Source organism: Schistocerca americana, chromosome X, assembly GCF_021461395.2.
Source record: "Schistocerca americana isolate TAMUIC-IGC-003095 chromosome X, iqSchAmer2.1, whole genome shotgun sequence".
Lineage (NCBI taxonomy): Eukaryota > Metazoa > Arthropoda > Insecta > Orthoptera > Acrididae > Schistocerca > Schistocerca americana.
In genome coordinates this window covers 8,693,630-8,709,732 of record NC_060130.1, presented here as the reverse complement: position 1 = coordinate 8,709,732, position 16,103 = coordinate 8,693,630, and positions in this window count along the sequence as shown.

The window sequence follows — 16,103 nt, the reverse complement described above, 5'->3', positions numbered from 1 at the left end:
AAATCTATTACTAGTGTCACAGGAATGGTTCAAAACATAGTCAATAAGAAGAGTCAGTCTTCTTGTACTTAATTCGGCATTGTGCATTTTGTATGTAATTCCGACGCAATTTCTGTGTTTCATCGTCAATAAGAACGTCAGAGGGATACAGTAAATCTGAAGTGAATCGTCGTAATCTATAACTAGTGTCACAGGAATGGTTCAAATCATAGTCAGTAAGATGAGTCAGTCATCTTGTACCAAAGTCGGAATTGTGACTTTTGTATTTAATTCCGAAGCAATTTCTGTGTTTCATCGTCAATAAGAAGGTCCAAGGGATACAGTAAACCTGCAGTGAAGCATCGGAATCTGTAACTGGTGTCACAGTAATGGTTCAAAACATCGATAGTAAGAAGAGTCAGTCTTCTTGTACATAAGTCGGCATTGTGCCTTTTTATTTAATTCCGATGCAAGTTCTGTGTTTCATCGTCAATAGGAAGGTCAGAGGGATACAGTAAACCTGAAGTTAAGCATCGGAATCTATAACTAGTGTCACAGGAATTGTTCAAAACATAGTCAATAAGAAGAGTCAGTCTTCTTGTACTTAAGTCGGCATTGTGCCTTTTGTATTTAATTCCGATGCAATTTCTGTGCTTCATCGTCAATAAGAAGGTCCAAGGGATACAGTAAAGCTGAAGTGAAGCATCGGAATCTATAACTAGTGTCACAGGAATGGTTCAAAACATAGAGAGTAAGATGAGACAGTCTTTTAGTACCTAAGTCGGCATTGAGCCTTTTGTATTTAATTCCGATGAAATTGCTATGTTTCATCGTCAATATAAGGACAGAGGGATACAGTAAACCTGAAATGCAGCATCGGATTCTATAACTAGTGTCACAGGTATGGTTCAAAACATAGACAGTAAGAAGAGTAAGTTTTCTTGTACTTAAGTCGGCATATTGCTTTTTGAATTTAATTCCGATGCAAATTCTGTGTTTCGTCGTCAATAAGATGGTCCAAGGGATACATTAAACCTGAAGCGAAGCATCGGAATCTATAACTAGTGTCACATGAATGGTTCAAAACATAGACAGTAAGAAGAGTCAGTTTTCTTGTACTTAAGTCGGCATTGTGCCTTTTGTATTCAATTCTGATGCAATTTCTGTGTTTCATCGTCAATAAGAAGGTCAGAGGGATACAGTAAACCTGAAGTGAAGCATCGGAATCTATAACTAGTGTCACAGGAATGGTTCAAAACATATCCAGTAAGAAGAGTCAGTTTTCTTGTGCTTAAGTCGGCATTGTGCTTTTTGTATTTTTATTCCGATGGAATATGTGTGTTTCATCGTCAATAAGAAGGTCAGAGGGATACAGTAAACCGGAAGTGAAGCATCGGAGTCCATAACTAGTGTCACATGAATGGTTCAACACATAGACAGTAAGAAGAGTCAGTTATCTTGTACTGAAGTCGGCATTGTGCCTATTGTATTTAATTCCGATGCTATTTCTGTGTTTCATCGTCAATAAGACGGTCCAAGGGATACAGTAAACCGCGAGTGATGCATCGGAATCTATAACTAGTGTCACAGGAATGGTTCAAACATAGACAGTAGGAAGAGTCAGTCTTCTTGTACTTAAGTCGGCATTGTGCCTTTTGTATTTAATTCCGATGCAATTTCTGTGTTTCATTGTCAATAAGAAGGTCAGAGGGATACAGTAGGCCTGAAGTGAAGCATCGGAATCTATAACTAGTGTCACAGGAATGGTTCAAAACATAGTCAGTAAGATGAGTCAGTGTTCTTGTACTTAAATCAGTATTGCGCCCTTTGTATTTAATTCCGATGCAATTTCTATGCTTCATCGTCAATAAGAAGGTCCAAGGGATACAGTAAACCTGCAGTGAAGCATCGGAATCTGTAACTAGTGTCACAGGAATTGTTCAAAACATAGACAGTAAGATGAGTCAGTCTTCTTGTTATTAAGTCGGCATTGTGCCTTTTTTTATTTAATTCCGATGCAATTTCTGTGTTTCATCGTCAATAAGAAGGTCCAAGGGATACAGTAAACCTAGAGTGAAGATCGAAATCTATTACTAGTGTCACGGGAATGGTTCAAATCATAGACAATAAGAAGAGTCAGTCTTCTTGTACTTAATTCGGCATTGTGCATTTCGTATGTAATTCCGACGCAATTTCTGTGTTTCTTCGTCAATAAGAACGTCAGAGGGATACAGTAAATCTGAAGTGAATCATCGTAATCTATAACTAGTGTCACAGAAATGGTTCAAATCATAGTCAGTAAGATGAGTCAGTCATCTTGTACTAAAGTCGGAATTGTGACTTTTGTATTTAATTCCGAAGCAATTTCTGTGTTTCATCGTCAATAAGAAGTTCCAAGGGATACAGTAAAACTGAAGTGAAGCACCGTAATCTATAACTAGTGTCACAGGAATGGTTCAAATCATAGTCAGTAAGAACAGTCAGTCTTCTTGTACTTAAGTCGGCATTGTACCTTTTGTATTTAATTCCGATGCAATTTTGTGTTTCATCGTCAATAAGAAGGTCCAAGGGATACAGCAAACCTGCAGTGAAGCATCGGAATCTGTAACTGGTGTCACAGTAATGGTTCAAAACATCGATAGTAAGAAGAGTCAGTCTTCTTGTACATAAGTCGGCATTGTGCCTTTTTATTTAATTCCGATGCAAGTTCTGTGATTCATCGTCAATAAGAAGGTCAGAGGGATACAGTAAACCTGTAGTGAAGCATCGGAATCTATAACTGGTGTCACAGGAATGGTTCAAATCATAGACAGTAAGAAGAGTCAGTCTTCTTGTACTTAATTCGGCAATGTGCCCTTTGGATTTAATTCCGATGCAATTTCTGTGTATCATTGTCAATAAGAAGGTCAGAGGGATACAGTAAACCTGAAGTGAAGCATCGGAATCTATAACTAGTGTCACAGGAATGGTTAAAACATAGACAGTAAGAAGAGTCAGTTTCTTGTACTTAAGTCGGCATTGTGCTTTTTGTATTTAATTCCGATGGAATATGTGTGTTTCATCGTCAATAAGAAGGTCAGAGGGATACAGTAAACCGGAAGTGAAGCATCGGAATCCATAACTAGTGTCACATGAATGGTTCAACACATAGACAGTAAGAAGAGTCAGTTATCTTGTACTGAAGTCGGCATTGTGCCTATTGTATTTAATTCCGATGCTATTTCTGTGTTTCATCGTCTATAAGAAGGTGAGAGGGATACAGTAAACCGGAAGTGAAGGATCGGAATCCATAACTAGTGTCACAGGACTGGTTCAAAACATAGACAGTAAGAAGAGTCAGTTTTATTGTACTTAATTCGGCATTGTGCCTTTTACGTTTAATTCCGATGCAATTTCTGTGTTTCGTTGTCAATAAGAAGGACAGAGGGATACAGTAAACCTTAAGTGAAGATACAGAATCTATAACTAGTGTCACAGGAATGGTTCAAACATAAACAGTAGGAAGAGACAGTCTTCTTGTATTTTAATCGGCATTGTGCCTTTTCTATTTAATTCCGATGCAATTTCTGTATTTCATCGTCAATAAGAAGGTCCAAGGTATATAGCAAACCTGGAGTGAAGCATCGGAATCTATAACTAGTGTCACAGGAATGGTTCAAGACATAGACAGTAAGAAGAATCAGTCTTATTGTACTTAGGCGGCATTGTGCCTTTTTTATTTAATTGCGATGCAATTTCTGTGTTTCATCGTCAATAAGAAGGTCCAAGGGATACAGTAAATTTGAAGTGAAGCATCGGAAGCTATAACTAGTGTCACAGGAATGGTTCAAAACATAGTCAGTAAGAAGGGTCAGTCTTCTTGTACTTAAGTCGGCATTGTGCCTTTTCTATTTAATTCCGAAGCAATTTCTGTGTTTCATCGTCAATAAGAAGGTCAGATGGATACAGTAAACCTGAAGTGAATCATCAGAATCTATAACTAGTGTCACAGGAATGGTTCAAAACATAGTCAGTAAGAAGAGTCAGTCTTCTTGTACTTAAGTCGGCATTGTGCCTTTTGTATTTAATTCCGATGCAATTTCTGTGTTTCATCGTCAATAAGAAGGTCCAAGGGATACAGTAAACCTGAAGTGAGGCATCGACATCTATAACTGGTGTCACAGGAATGGTTCAAAACATAGTCAGAAGAAGAGTCAGTCTTCTTTTACTTAAGTCGGCATTGTCCCTTTTGTATTTAGTTCCGTTGCAATTTCTGTGTGTCATCGTCAATAAGAGGGTCAGAGGGATACAGTAAACCTGAAGTGAAGCATCGGAATCTATAACTAGTGTCACAGGAATGGTATAAACATAGAAAGTAGGAAGAGTCAGTCTTCTTGTACTTAAGTCGGCATTGTGCCTTCTCTATTTAATTCCGATGCATTTGCTGTGTTTCATCGTCAATGAGAATGTCCAAGGGATACAATAAACCTGAAGTGAAGCATCGGAATCTATAACTAGAGTCACAGGAATGGTTCAAATCATAGACAGTAAGAAGAGTCAGTGTTCTTGTACTTAAGTCGGCATTGTGCCTTTTGTATATAATTCTGATGCAATTTCTGTCTTTCATCGTCAATAAGAAGGTCCAAGGGATACAGTAAACCTGCAGTGAAGCATCGGAATCTGTAACTAGTGTCACAGGAATGGTTCAAAGCATAGACAGTAAGATGAGTCAGTCTTCTTGTACTTCTCTCGGCATTGTGCCTTTTTTATTTAATTCCGATGCAATTTCTTTGTTTCATCGTCAATAAGAAGGTCCAAGGGATACAGTAATCCTAGAGTGAAGATCGGAATCTATTACTAGTGTCACAGGAAGGGTTCAAAACATAGACAGTAAGAAGAGTCAGTCTTCTTGTACTTAATTCGGCATTGTGCATTTTGTATTTAATTTCGACGCAATTTCTGTGTTTCATCGTCAATAAGAACGTCAGAGGGATACAGTAAATCTGAAGTGAAGCATCGGAATCTATAACTAGTGTCACAGGAATGGTTCAAATCATAGTCAGTAAGATGAGTCAGTCATCTTGTACTAAAGTCGGCATTGTGCCTTTTGTATTTAATTCCGATGCAATTTCTGTATTTTATCTTCAATAAGAAGGTCCAAGAGATACAGTAAACCTGAAGTGAAGCATCGGAATCTATAACTAGTGTCACAAGAATGGTTCAAAACATAGAGAGTAAGAAGAGTCAGTTTTCTTGTACTTAAGTCGGCATTGTGCCTTTTGTATTTAATTCCGATGCAATATCTGTGTTTCCTCGTCAATAAGAAGGACAGAGGGATACAGTAAACATGAAGTGAAGCACCGGAATCTACAACTAGTGTCACAGGAATGGTTAAAACATAGACAGTAAGAAGAGTCAGTTTTTCCTTGTACTTAAGTCGGCATTGTGCCTTTTGTATTTGACTCCGATGCTATTTCTGTGTTTCATCGTCAATAAGAAGGTCAGAGGGATACAGTAAACCTGAAGTGAAGCATCGGAATCTATAACTAGCGTCACAGGAATGGTTCAAAACATAGACAGTAAGAAGAGTCACTTTTTTTTGTACTTAAGTCGGCAACGTGTATTTTGTATATATATCCGATGCAATATCTGTGTTTCATCGTCAATAAGAAGGACAGACGGATACATTAATCCTGAAGTGAAGCATCGGAACCTATAACTAGTGTCACAGGAATGGTTAAAACATAGACAGTAAGAAGAGTCAGTTTTTCCTTGTACTTAAGTCGGCATTGTGCCTTTTGTATTTAATTCCGATGCAATTTCTGTGATTCGTCGTCAATAAGAAGGTCAGAGGGATAAAGTGAACCTGAAGTGTAGCATCGGAATCTATAACTAGTGTCACATGAATGGTTCAACTCATAGACAGTAAGAAGTGTCAGTTATCTTGTACTTAAGTCGGCATTGTGCCTTTTGTATTTAATTCCGTTGCTATTTCTGTGTTTCATCGTCAATAAGAAGGTCAGAGGGATACACTAAACCGGAAGTGAAGCATCGGAATCTATAACTAGTGTCACAGAAATGGTTCAAAGCATAGACAGTAAGAAGAGTCAGTTTTCTTGTACTTAAGTCGGCATTGTGCCTTTTGTATTTAATTCCGATGCAATTTCTGTGTTTCATCGCCAATTAGAAGGTCAGAGGGAGGCAGTGAACCTGAAGTTGAGCATCCGAATCCATAACTAGTGTCACAGGAAAGGTTCAAAACATAGACAGTAAGAAGAGCCAGCCTTCTTGTACTTGAGTCGGCATTGTGCCTTTTGTATTTAATTCCGATGCAATTTCTGTGTTTCATCGTCAATAAGATGGTCACAGGGTTACAGTAAAGCTGATGTGAAGCATCGGAATCTATAACTAGTGTCACAGGAATGGTTCAAAACATAGAGAGTAAGATGAGACAGTCTTCTTGGTCCTAAGTCGGCATTGAGCCTTTTGTATTTAATTCCGATTCAATTTCTGTGTTTCATCGTCAATATATGGTCAGAGGGATACAGTAAACCTTAAGTGAAGCATCGGAATCTATAACTAGTGTCACAGGAATGGTTCAAAACATAGACAGTAAGTAGAGTCAGTTTTCTTGTACTTAAGTCGGCATTGTGCTTTTTGAATTTAATTCCGATGCAAATTCTGTGTTTCGTCGTCAATAAGAAGGTCCAAGGGATACATTAAACCTGATCTGAAGCATCGGAATCTATAACTAGTGTCACATGAATGGTTCAAAACATAGACAGTAAGAAGAGTCAGTTTTCTTGTACTTAAGTCGGCATTGTGCATTTTGTATTCAATTCCGATGCAATTTCTGTGTTTCATCGTCAATAAGAAGGTCAGTGGGATACAGTAAACCTGAAGTGAAGCATCGGAATCTATAACTAGTGTCACAGGAATGGTTCAAAACATATCCAAGAAGAAGAGTCAGTTTTCTTGTACTTAAGTCGGCATTGTGCCTTTTGTATTTAATTCCGATGCAATTTCTGTGTTTCATCGTAAATAAGAAGGTCAGAGGGATACAGTAAACCTGAAGTGAAGCATCGGAATGTATAACTAGTGTCACAGGAATGGTCCAAAACATAGACAGTAAGAAGAGACAGTTTTCTTGTCCTTAAGCCGGCATTGTGCATTTTGCGTTTAATTCCGATGCAATTTCTGTGTTTCGTCGTCAATAAGAAGGACAGAGGGATACAGTAAACCTTAAGTGAAGAATCGGAATCTATAACTAGTGTCACAGGAACGGTTCAAACATAGACAGTAGGAAGAGTCAGTATTCTTGTATTTTAATCGGCATTGTGCCTTTTCTATTTAATTCCGATGCAATTTCTGTATTTCATCGTCAATAAGAAGGTCCAAGGTATATAGTAAACCTGGAGTGAAGCATCGGAATCTATAACTAGTGTCACAGGGATGGTTCAAGTCATAGACAGTAAGAAGAGTCAGTCTTCTTGTACTTAGGCGGCATTGTGCCTTTTTTATTTAATTCCGATGCAATTTCTGTGTTTCATCGTCAATAAGAAGGTCCAAGGGATACAGTAAATTTGAAGTGAAGCATCGGAAGCTATAACTAGTGTCACAGGAATGGTTCAAAACATAGTCAGTAAGAAGGGTCAGTCTTCTTGTACTTAAGTCGGCATTGTGCCTTTTGTATTTAATTCCGATGCTATTTCTGTGTTTCATCGTCAATAAGAAGGTCAGAGGGATACAGTAAACCGGAAGTGAAGCATCGGAATCTATAACTAGTGTCACAGGAATGGTTCAAATCATAGACAGTAAGAAGAGTCAGTTTTCTTGTACTTAAGTCGGCATTGTGCCTTTTGTATTTAATTCCGATGCAATTTCTGTGTTTCATCGTCAATAAGAAGGTCAGAGGGATACAGTAAACCTGAAGTGAAGCATCGGAATCTATAACTAGCGTCACAGGAATGGTTCAAAACATAGACAGTAAGAAGAGTCACTTTTCTTGTACTTAAGTCGGCATCGTGCCTTTTGTATATATATCCGATGCAATATCTGTGTTTCATCGTCAATACGAAGGACAGATGGATACATTAATCCTGAAGTGAAGCATCGGAACCTATAACTAGTGTCACAGGAATGGTTAAAACATAGACAGTAAGAAGAGTCAGTTTTTCCTTGTACTTAAGTCGGCATTGTGCCTTTTGTATTTAAATCCGATGCAATTTCTGTGATTCATCGTCAATAAGAAGGTCAGAGGGATAAAGCGAACCTGAAGTGAAGCATCGGAATCTATAACTAGTGTCACATGAATGGTTCAATCATAGACAGTAAGAAGAGTCAGTTATCTTGTACTTAAGTCGGCATTGTGCCTTTTGTATTTAATTCCGATGCTATTTCTGTGTTTCATCGTCAATAAGAAGGTCAGAGGGATACACTAAACCGGAAGTGAAGCATCGGAATATATAACTAGTGTCACAGAAATGGTTCAAAGCATAGACAGTAAGAAGAGTCAGTTTTCTTGTACTTAAGTCGGCATTGTGCCTTTTGTATTTAATTCCGATGCAATTTTTGTGTTTCATCGCCAATAAGAAGGTCAGAGGGAGGCAGGAACCTGAAGTTGAGGAGCCGAATCCATAACTAGTGTCACAGGAAAGGTTCAAAACATAGACAGTTAGAAGAGCCAGCCTTCTTGTACTTGAGTCGGCATTGTGCCTTTTGTATTTAATTCCGATGCCATTTCTGTGTTTCATCGTCAATAATATGGTCACAGGGATACAGTAATGCTGATGTGAAGCATCGGAATCTATAACTAGTGTCACAGGAATGGTTCAAAACATATCCAGTAAGAAGAGTCAGTTTTCTTGTACTTAAGTCGGCATTGTGCCTTTTGTATTTAATTCCGATGCAATTTCTGTGTTCAATCGTCAATAAGAGGGTCAGAGGGATACAGTAAATCTGAAGTGAAGCATCGGAATCTATAGCCAGTGTCACAGGAATGGTTCAAAACATAGACAGTAAGAAGAGTCAGTTTTCTTGTACTTAAGTGGCATTGTGAATTTTGTATTTAATTCCGATGCAATTTCTGTGTTTCATCGTAAATGAGAAGGTCAGAGGGATACAGTAAACCTGAAGTGAAGCATCGGAATCTATAACTAGTGTCACAGGAATGGTCCAAAACATAGACAGTAAGAAGAGACAGTTTTCTTGTCCTTAAGCAGGCATTGTGCATTTTGCGTTTAATTCCGATGCAATTTCTGTGTTTCGTCGTCAATAAGAAGGAGAGAGGGATACAGTAAACCTTAAGTGAAGAATCGGAATCTATAACTAGTGTCACAGGAATGGTTCAACCATAGACACTAGGAAGAGTCAGTCTTCTTGTATTTTAATCGGCATTGTGCCTTTTCTATTTAATTCCGATGCAATTTCTGTATTTCATCGTCAATAAGAAGGTCCAAGGCATATAGTAAACCTGGAGTGAAGCATCGGAATCTATAACTAGTGTCACAGGAATGGTTCAAGACATAGACAGTAAGAAGAGTCACTTTTCTTCTACTTAAGTCGGCATCGTGCCTTTTGTATTTAATTCCGATGCTATTTCTGTGTTTCATAGTCAATAAGAAGGACAGAGGGATACACTAAACCGGAAGTGATGCATCGGAATCTATAACTAGTGTCACAGAAATGGTTCAAAGCATAGACATTAAGATGAGTCAGTTTTCTTGTACTTAAGTCGGCATTGTGCCTTTTGTATTTAATTCCGATGCAATAACTGCGTTTCATCGCCAATAAGAACGTCAGAGGGAGGCAGTGAAGCTGAAGTTGAGCATCCGAATCCATAACTAGTGTCACAGGAAAGGTTCAAAACATAGACAGTAAGAAGAGCCAGCCTTCTTTTACTTGAGTCGGCATTGTGCCTTTTGTATTTAATTCCGATGCAATTTCTGTGTTTCATCGTCAATAAGATGGCCACAGGGATACAGTAAAGCTGATGTGAAGCATCGGAATCTATAACTAGTGTCACAGGAATGGTTCAAAACATAGACAGTAAATAGAGTCAGTTTTCTTGTACTTAAGTCGGCATTGTGCTTTTTGAATTTAATTCCGATGCAAATTCTGTGTTTCGTCGTCAATAAGAAGGTCCAAGGCATACATTAAACCTGAACTGAAGCATCGGAATCTATAACTAGTGTCACATGAATGGTTCAAAACATAGACAGTAAGAAGAGTCAGTTTTCTTGTACTTAAGTCGGCATTGTGCATTTTGTATTCAATTCCGATGCAATTTCTGTGTTTCATCCTCAATAAGAAGGTAAGTGGGATACAGTAAACCTGAAGTGAAGCATCGGAATCTATACCTAGTGTCACTGGAATGGTTCAAAACATATCCAGTAAGAAGAGTCAGTCTTCTTTTACTTAAGTCGGCATTGTTCCTTTTGTATTTAGTTCCGTTGCAATTTCTGTGTTTCATCGTCAATAGGAGGGTCAGAGGGATACAGTAAACCTGAAGTGAAGCATCGGAATCTATAACTAGTGTCACAGGAATGGTATAAACATAGAAAGTAGGAAGAGTCAGTCTTCTTGTACTTAAGTCGGCATTGTGCCTGCTCTATTTAATTCCGATGCATTTGCTGTGTTTCATCGTCAATAAGAAAGTCCATGGGATACAGTAAACCTGAAGTGAAGCATCGGAATCTATAACTAGTGTCACAGGAATGGTTCAAAGCATAGTCAGTAAGAAGAGTCAGTGTTCTTGTACTTAAGTCGGCATTGTGCCTTTTGTATTTAATTCCGATGCAATTTCTGTGTTTCATTGTCAATAAGAAGGTCCAAGGGATACAGTAAACCTGGAGTGAAGCATCGGAATCTGTAACTAGTGTCACAGGAATGGTTCAAAACATAGACAGTAAGATGAGTCAGTCTTCTTGTACTTAACTCGGCATTGTGCCTTTTTATTTAATTCCGATGCAATTTCTGTGTTTCATCGTCAATAAGAAGGTCCAAGGGATACAGTAATCCTAGAGTGAAGATCGGAATCTATTACTAGTGTCACAGGAAGGGTTCAAAACATAGACAGTAAGAAGAGTCAGTCTTCTTGTACTTAATTCGGCATTGTGCATTTTGTATTCAATTTCGACGCAATTTCTGTGTTTCATCGTCAATAAGAACGTCAGAGGGGTACAGTAAATCCGAAGTTAAGCATCGGAATCAATAACTAGAGTCACAGGAATGGTTCAAATCATAGTCAGTAAGATGAGTCAGTCATCTTGTACTAAAGTCGGCATTGTGCCTTTTGTATTTAATTCCGATGCAATTTCTGTATTTCATCGTCAATAAGAAGGTCCAAGAGATACAGTAAACCTGAAGTGAAGCATCGGAATCTATAACTAGTGTCACAGGAATGGTTCAAAACATAGACAGTAAGAAGAGTCAGTTTTCTTGTACTTAATTCGGCATTGTGCCTTTTGTCTTTAATTCCGATGCAATATCTGTGTTTCCTCGTCAATAAAAAGGACAGAGGGATACAGTAAACCTGAAGTGAAGCATCGGAATCTATAACTAGTGTCACAGGAATGGTTAAAACATAGACAGTAAGAAGAGTCAGTTTTTCCTTGTACTTAAGTCGGCATTGTGCCTTTTGTATTTAATTCCGATGCTATTTCTGTGTTTCATCGTCAATAAGAAGGTCAGAGGTATACAGTAAACTGGAAGTGAAGCATCGGAATCTGTAACTAGTGTCACAGGAATAGTTCAAATCATAGACAGTAAGAAGAGTCAGTTTTCTTGTACTTAAGTCGGCATTGTGCCTTTTGTATTTAATTCCGATGCAATTTCTGTGTTTCATCGTCAATAAGAAGGTCAGAGGGAAACAGTAAACCTGAAGTGAAGCATCGGAATCTATAACTAGCGTCACAGGAATGGTTCAAAACATAGACAGTAAGAAGAGTCACTTTTCTTGTACTTAAGTCGGCATCGTGCCTTTTGTATATATATCCGATGCAATATCTGTGTTTCATCGTCAATAAGAAGGACAGATGGATACGTTAATCCTGAAGTGAAGCATCGGAACCTATAACTAGTGTCACAGGAATGGTTAAAACATAGACAGTAAGAAGAGTCAGTTTTTCCTTCTACTTAAGTCGGCATTGTGCCTTTTGTATTTAATTCCGATGCAATTTCTGTGATTCATCGTCAATAAGAAAGTCAGAGGGATAAAGTGAACCTGAAGTGAAGCATCGGGATCTATAACTAGTGTCACATGAATGGTTCAACTCATAGACCGTAAGAAGAGTCAGTTATCTTGTACTTAAGTCGGCATTGTGCCTTTTGTATTTAATTGAAATGCTATTTCTGTGTTTCAACGTCAATAAGAAGGTCAGAGGGATACACTAAACCGGAAGTGAAGAATCGGAATCTATAACTAGTGTCACAGGAATGGCTCAAAGCATAGACAGTAAGAAGAGTCAGTTTTCTTGTACTTAAGTCGGCATTGTGCCTTTTGTATTTAATTCCGATGCAATTTCTGTGTTTCATCGCCAATAAGAAGGTCAGAGGGAGGCAGTGAACCTGAAGTTGAGCATCCGAATCCATAACTAGTGTCACAGGAAAGGTTCAAAACATAGACAGTAAGAAGAGTCAGTTTTCTTGTACTTAAGTCGGCATTGTGCCTTTTGTATTTAATTCCGATGCAATTTCTCTGTTTCGTCGTCAGTAAGAAGGACAGAGGGATACAGTAAACCTTAGGTAAAGAATCGGAATCTATAACTAGTGTAACAGAAATGGTTAAAACATAGACAGTAAGAAGAGTCAGTTTTCTTGTACTTAAGTCGGCATTGTACCTTTTATATTTAATTCCGATGCAATTTCTGTGATTCATCGTCAATAAGAAGGTCAGAGGGATACAGTAAAAATGAACTGAAGCATCGGAATCTATAACTAGTGTCACAGGAATGGTTCAAAACATAGACAGTAAGAAGAGTCAGTTTTCTTGCACTTAAGTCGGCATCGTGCCTTTTGTATATATATCCGATATAATATCTGTGTTTCATCGTCAATAAGAAGGTCAGAGGGATACAGTAAACCTGAAGTGAAGCATCGGAATCTATAACTAGTGTCACAGGAATGGTTCAAAACATAGACAGTAACAAGAGTCAGTTATCTTGTACATAAGTCGGCATTGTGCCTTTTGTATTTAATTCCGATGATATTTCTGTGATTCATCGTAAATAAGAAGGTCAGAGGGATACAGTAAACCTGAAGTGAAGCATCGGAATCTATAACTAGTGTCACATGAATGGTTCAACTCATAGACAGTAAGAAGAGTCAGTTTTCTTGCACTTAAGTCGGCATTGTGCCTTTTGTATTTAATTCCGATGCAATTTCTGTGTATCATCGCCAATAAGAAGGTCAGAGGGAGGCAGTGAACCTGGAGTGGAGCAACCGAATCCAAAACTAGTGTCACAGGAAAGGTTTAAAACATAGACAGAAAGAAGAGCCAGTCTTCTTGTACTTGAGTCGGCATTGTGCCTTTTGTATTTAATTCCGATGCAATTTCTGTGTTTCATCGACAGTAAGGAGGTCAGAGGGATACAGTAAACCTGAAGTAAAGCATCGGAATCTATAACTAGTGTCACAGGAATGGTTCAAAACATAGACAGTAAGACGAGTCAGTTATCTTGTACTTAAGTCGGCATTGTGCCTTTTGTATTTAATTCCGATGCTATTTCTGTGTTTCATCGTCAATAAGAAGGTCGGAGGGATACACTAAACCGGAAGTGAAGCATCGGAATCTATAACTAGTGTCACAGGAATGGTTCAAAGCATAGACAGTCAGAATAGTCAGTTTTCTTGTACTTAAGTCGGCATTGTGCCTTTTGTATTTAATTCCGATGCAATTTCTGTGTTTCATCGTCAATAAGAAGGTCAGAGGGAAACAGTAAACCTGAAGTGAAGCATCGGAATCTATAACTAGCGTCACAGGAATGGTTCAAAACGTAGACAGTAAGAAGAGTCACTTTTCTTGTACTTAAGTCGGCATCGTGCCTTTTGTATATATATCCGATGCAATATCTGTGTTTCATCGTCAATAAGAAGGACAGATGGATACGTTAATCCTGAAGTGAAGCATCGGAACCTATAACTAGTGTCACAGGAATGGTTAAAACATAGACAGTAAGAAGAGTCAGTTTTTCCTTCTACTTAAGTCGGCATTGTGCCTTTTGTATTTAATTCCGATGCAATTTCTGTGATTCATCGTCAATAAGAAAGTCAGAGGGATAAAGTGAACCTGAAGTGAAGCATCGGGATCTATAACTAGTGTCACATGAATGGTTCAACTCATAGACCGTAAGAAGAGTCAGTTATCTTGTACTTAAGTCGGCATTGTGCCTTTTGTATTTAATTGAAATGCTATTTCTGTGTTTCAACGTCAATAAGAAGGTCAGAGGGATACACTAAACCGGAAGTGAAGAATCGGAATCTATAACTAGTGTCACAGGAATGGCTCAAAGCATAGACAGTAAGAAGAGTCAGTTTTCTTGTACTTAAGTCGGCATTGTGCCTTTTGTATTTAATTCCGATGCAATTTCTGTGTTTCATCGCCAATAAGAAGGTCAGAGGGAGGCAGTGAACCTGAAGTTGAGCATCCGAATCCATAACTAGTGTCACAGGAAAGGTTCAAAACATAGACAGTAAGAAGAGTCAGTTTTCTTGTACTTAAGTCGGCATTGTGCCTTTTGTATTTAATTCCGATGCAATTTCTCTGTTTCGTCGTCAGTAAGAAGGACAGAGGGATACAGTAAACCTTAGGTAAAGAATCGGAATCTATAACTAGTGTAACAGAAATGGTTAAAACATAGACAGTAAGAAGAGTCAGTTTTCTTGTACTTAAGTCGGCATTGTACCTTTTATATTTAATTCCGATGCAATTTCTGTGATTCATCGTCAATAAGAAGGTCAGAGGGATACAGTAAAAATGAACTGAAGCATCGGAATCTATAACTAGTGTCACAGGAATGGTTCAAAACATAGACAGTAAGAAGAGTCAGTTTTCTTGCACTTAAGTCGGCATCGTGCCTCTTGTATATATATCCGATATAATATCTGTGTTTCATCGTCAATAAGAAGGTCAGAGGGATACAGTAAACCTGAAGTGAAGCATTGGAATCTATAACTAGTGTCACAGGAATGGTTCAAAACATAGACAGTAACAAGAGTCAGTTATCTTGTACATAAGTCGGCATTGTGCCTTTTGTATTTAATTCCGATGATATTTCTGTGATTCATCGTAAATAAGAAGGTCAGAGGGATACAGTAAACCTGAAGTGAAGCATCGGAATCTATAACTAGTGTCACATGAATGGTTCAACTCATAGACAGTAAGAAGAGTCAGTTTTCTTGCACTTAAGTCGGCATTGTGCCTTTTGTATTTAATTCCGATGCAATTTCTGTGTATCATCGCCAATAAGAAGGTCAGAGGGAGGCAGTGAACCTGGAGTGGAGCAACCGAATCCAAAACTAGTGTCACAGGAAAGGTTTAAAACATAGACAGAAAGAAGAGCCAGTCTTCTTGTACTTGAGTCGGCATTGTGCCTTTTGTATTTAATTCCGATGCAATTTCTGTGTTTCATCGACAGTAAGGAGGTCAGAGGGATACAGTAAACCTGAAGTAAAGCATCGGAATCTATAACTAGTGTCACAGGAATGGTTCAAAACATAGACAGTAAGACGAGTCAGTTATCTTGTACTTAAGTCGGCATTGTGCCTTTTGTATTTAATTCCGATGCTATTTCTGTGTTTCATCGTCAATAAGAAGGTCGGAGGGATACACTAAACCGGAAGTGAAGCATCGGAATCTATAACTAGTGTCACAGGAATGGTTCAAAGCATAGACAGTCAGAATAGTCAGTTTTCTTGTACTTAAGTCGGCATTGTGCCTTTTGTATTTAATTCCGATGCAATTTCCGTGTTTCATCGGCAATAAGAAGGTCAGAGGGAGGCAGTGAATCTGAAGTTGAGCATCCGAATCCATAACTAGTGTCACAGGAAAGGTTCAAAACATAGACAGTAAGAAGAGCCAGTCTTCTTGTACTTGAGTCGGCATTGTGCCTTTTGTATTTAATTTCGATGCAATTTCTGTGTTTCAT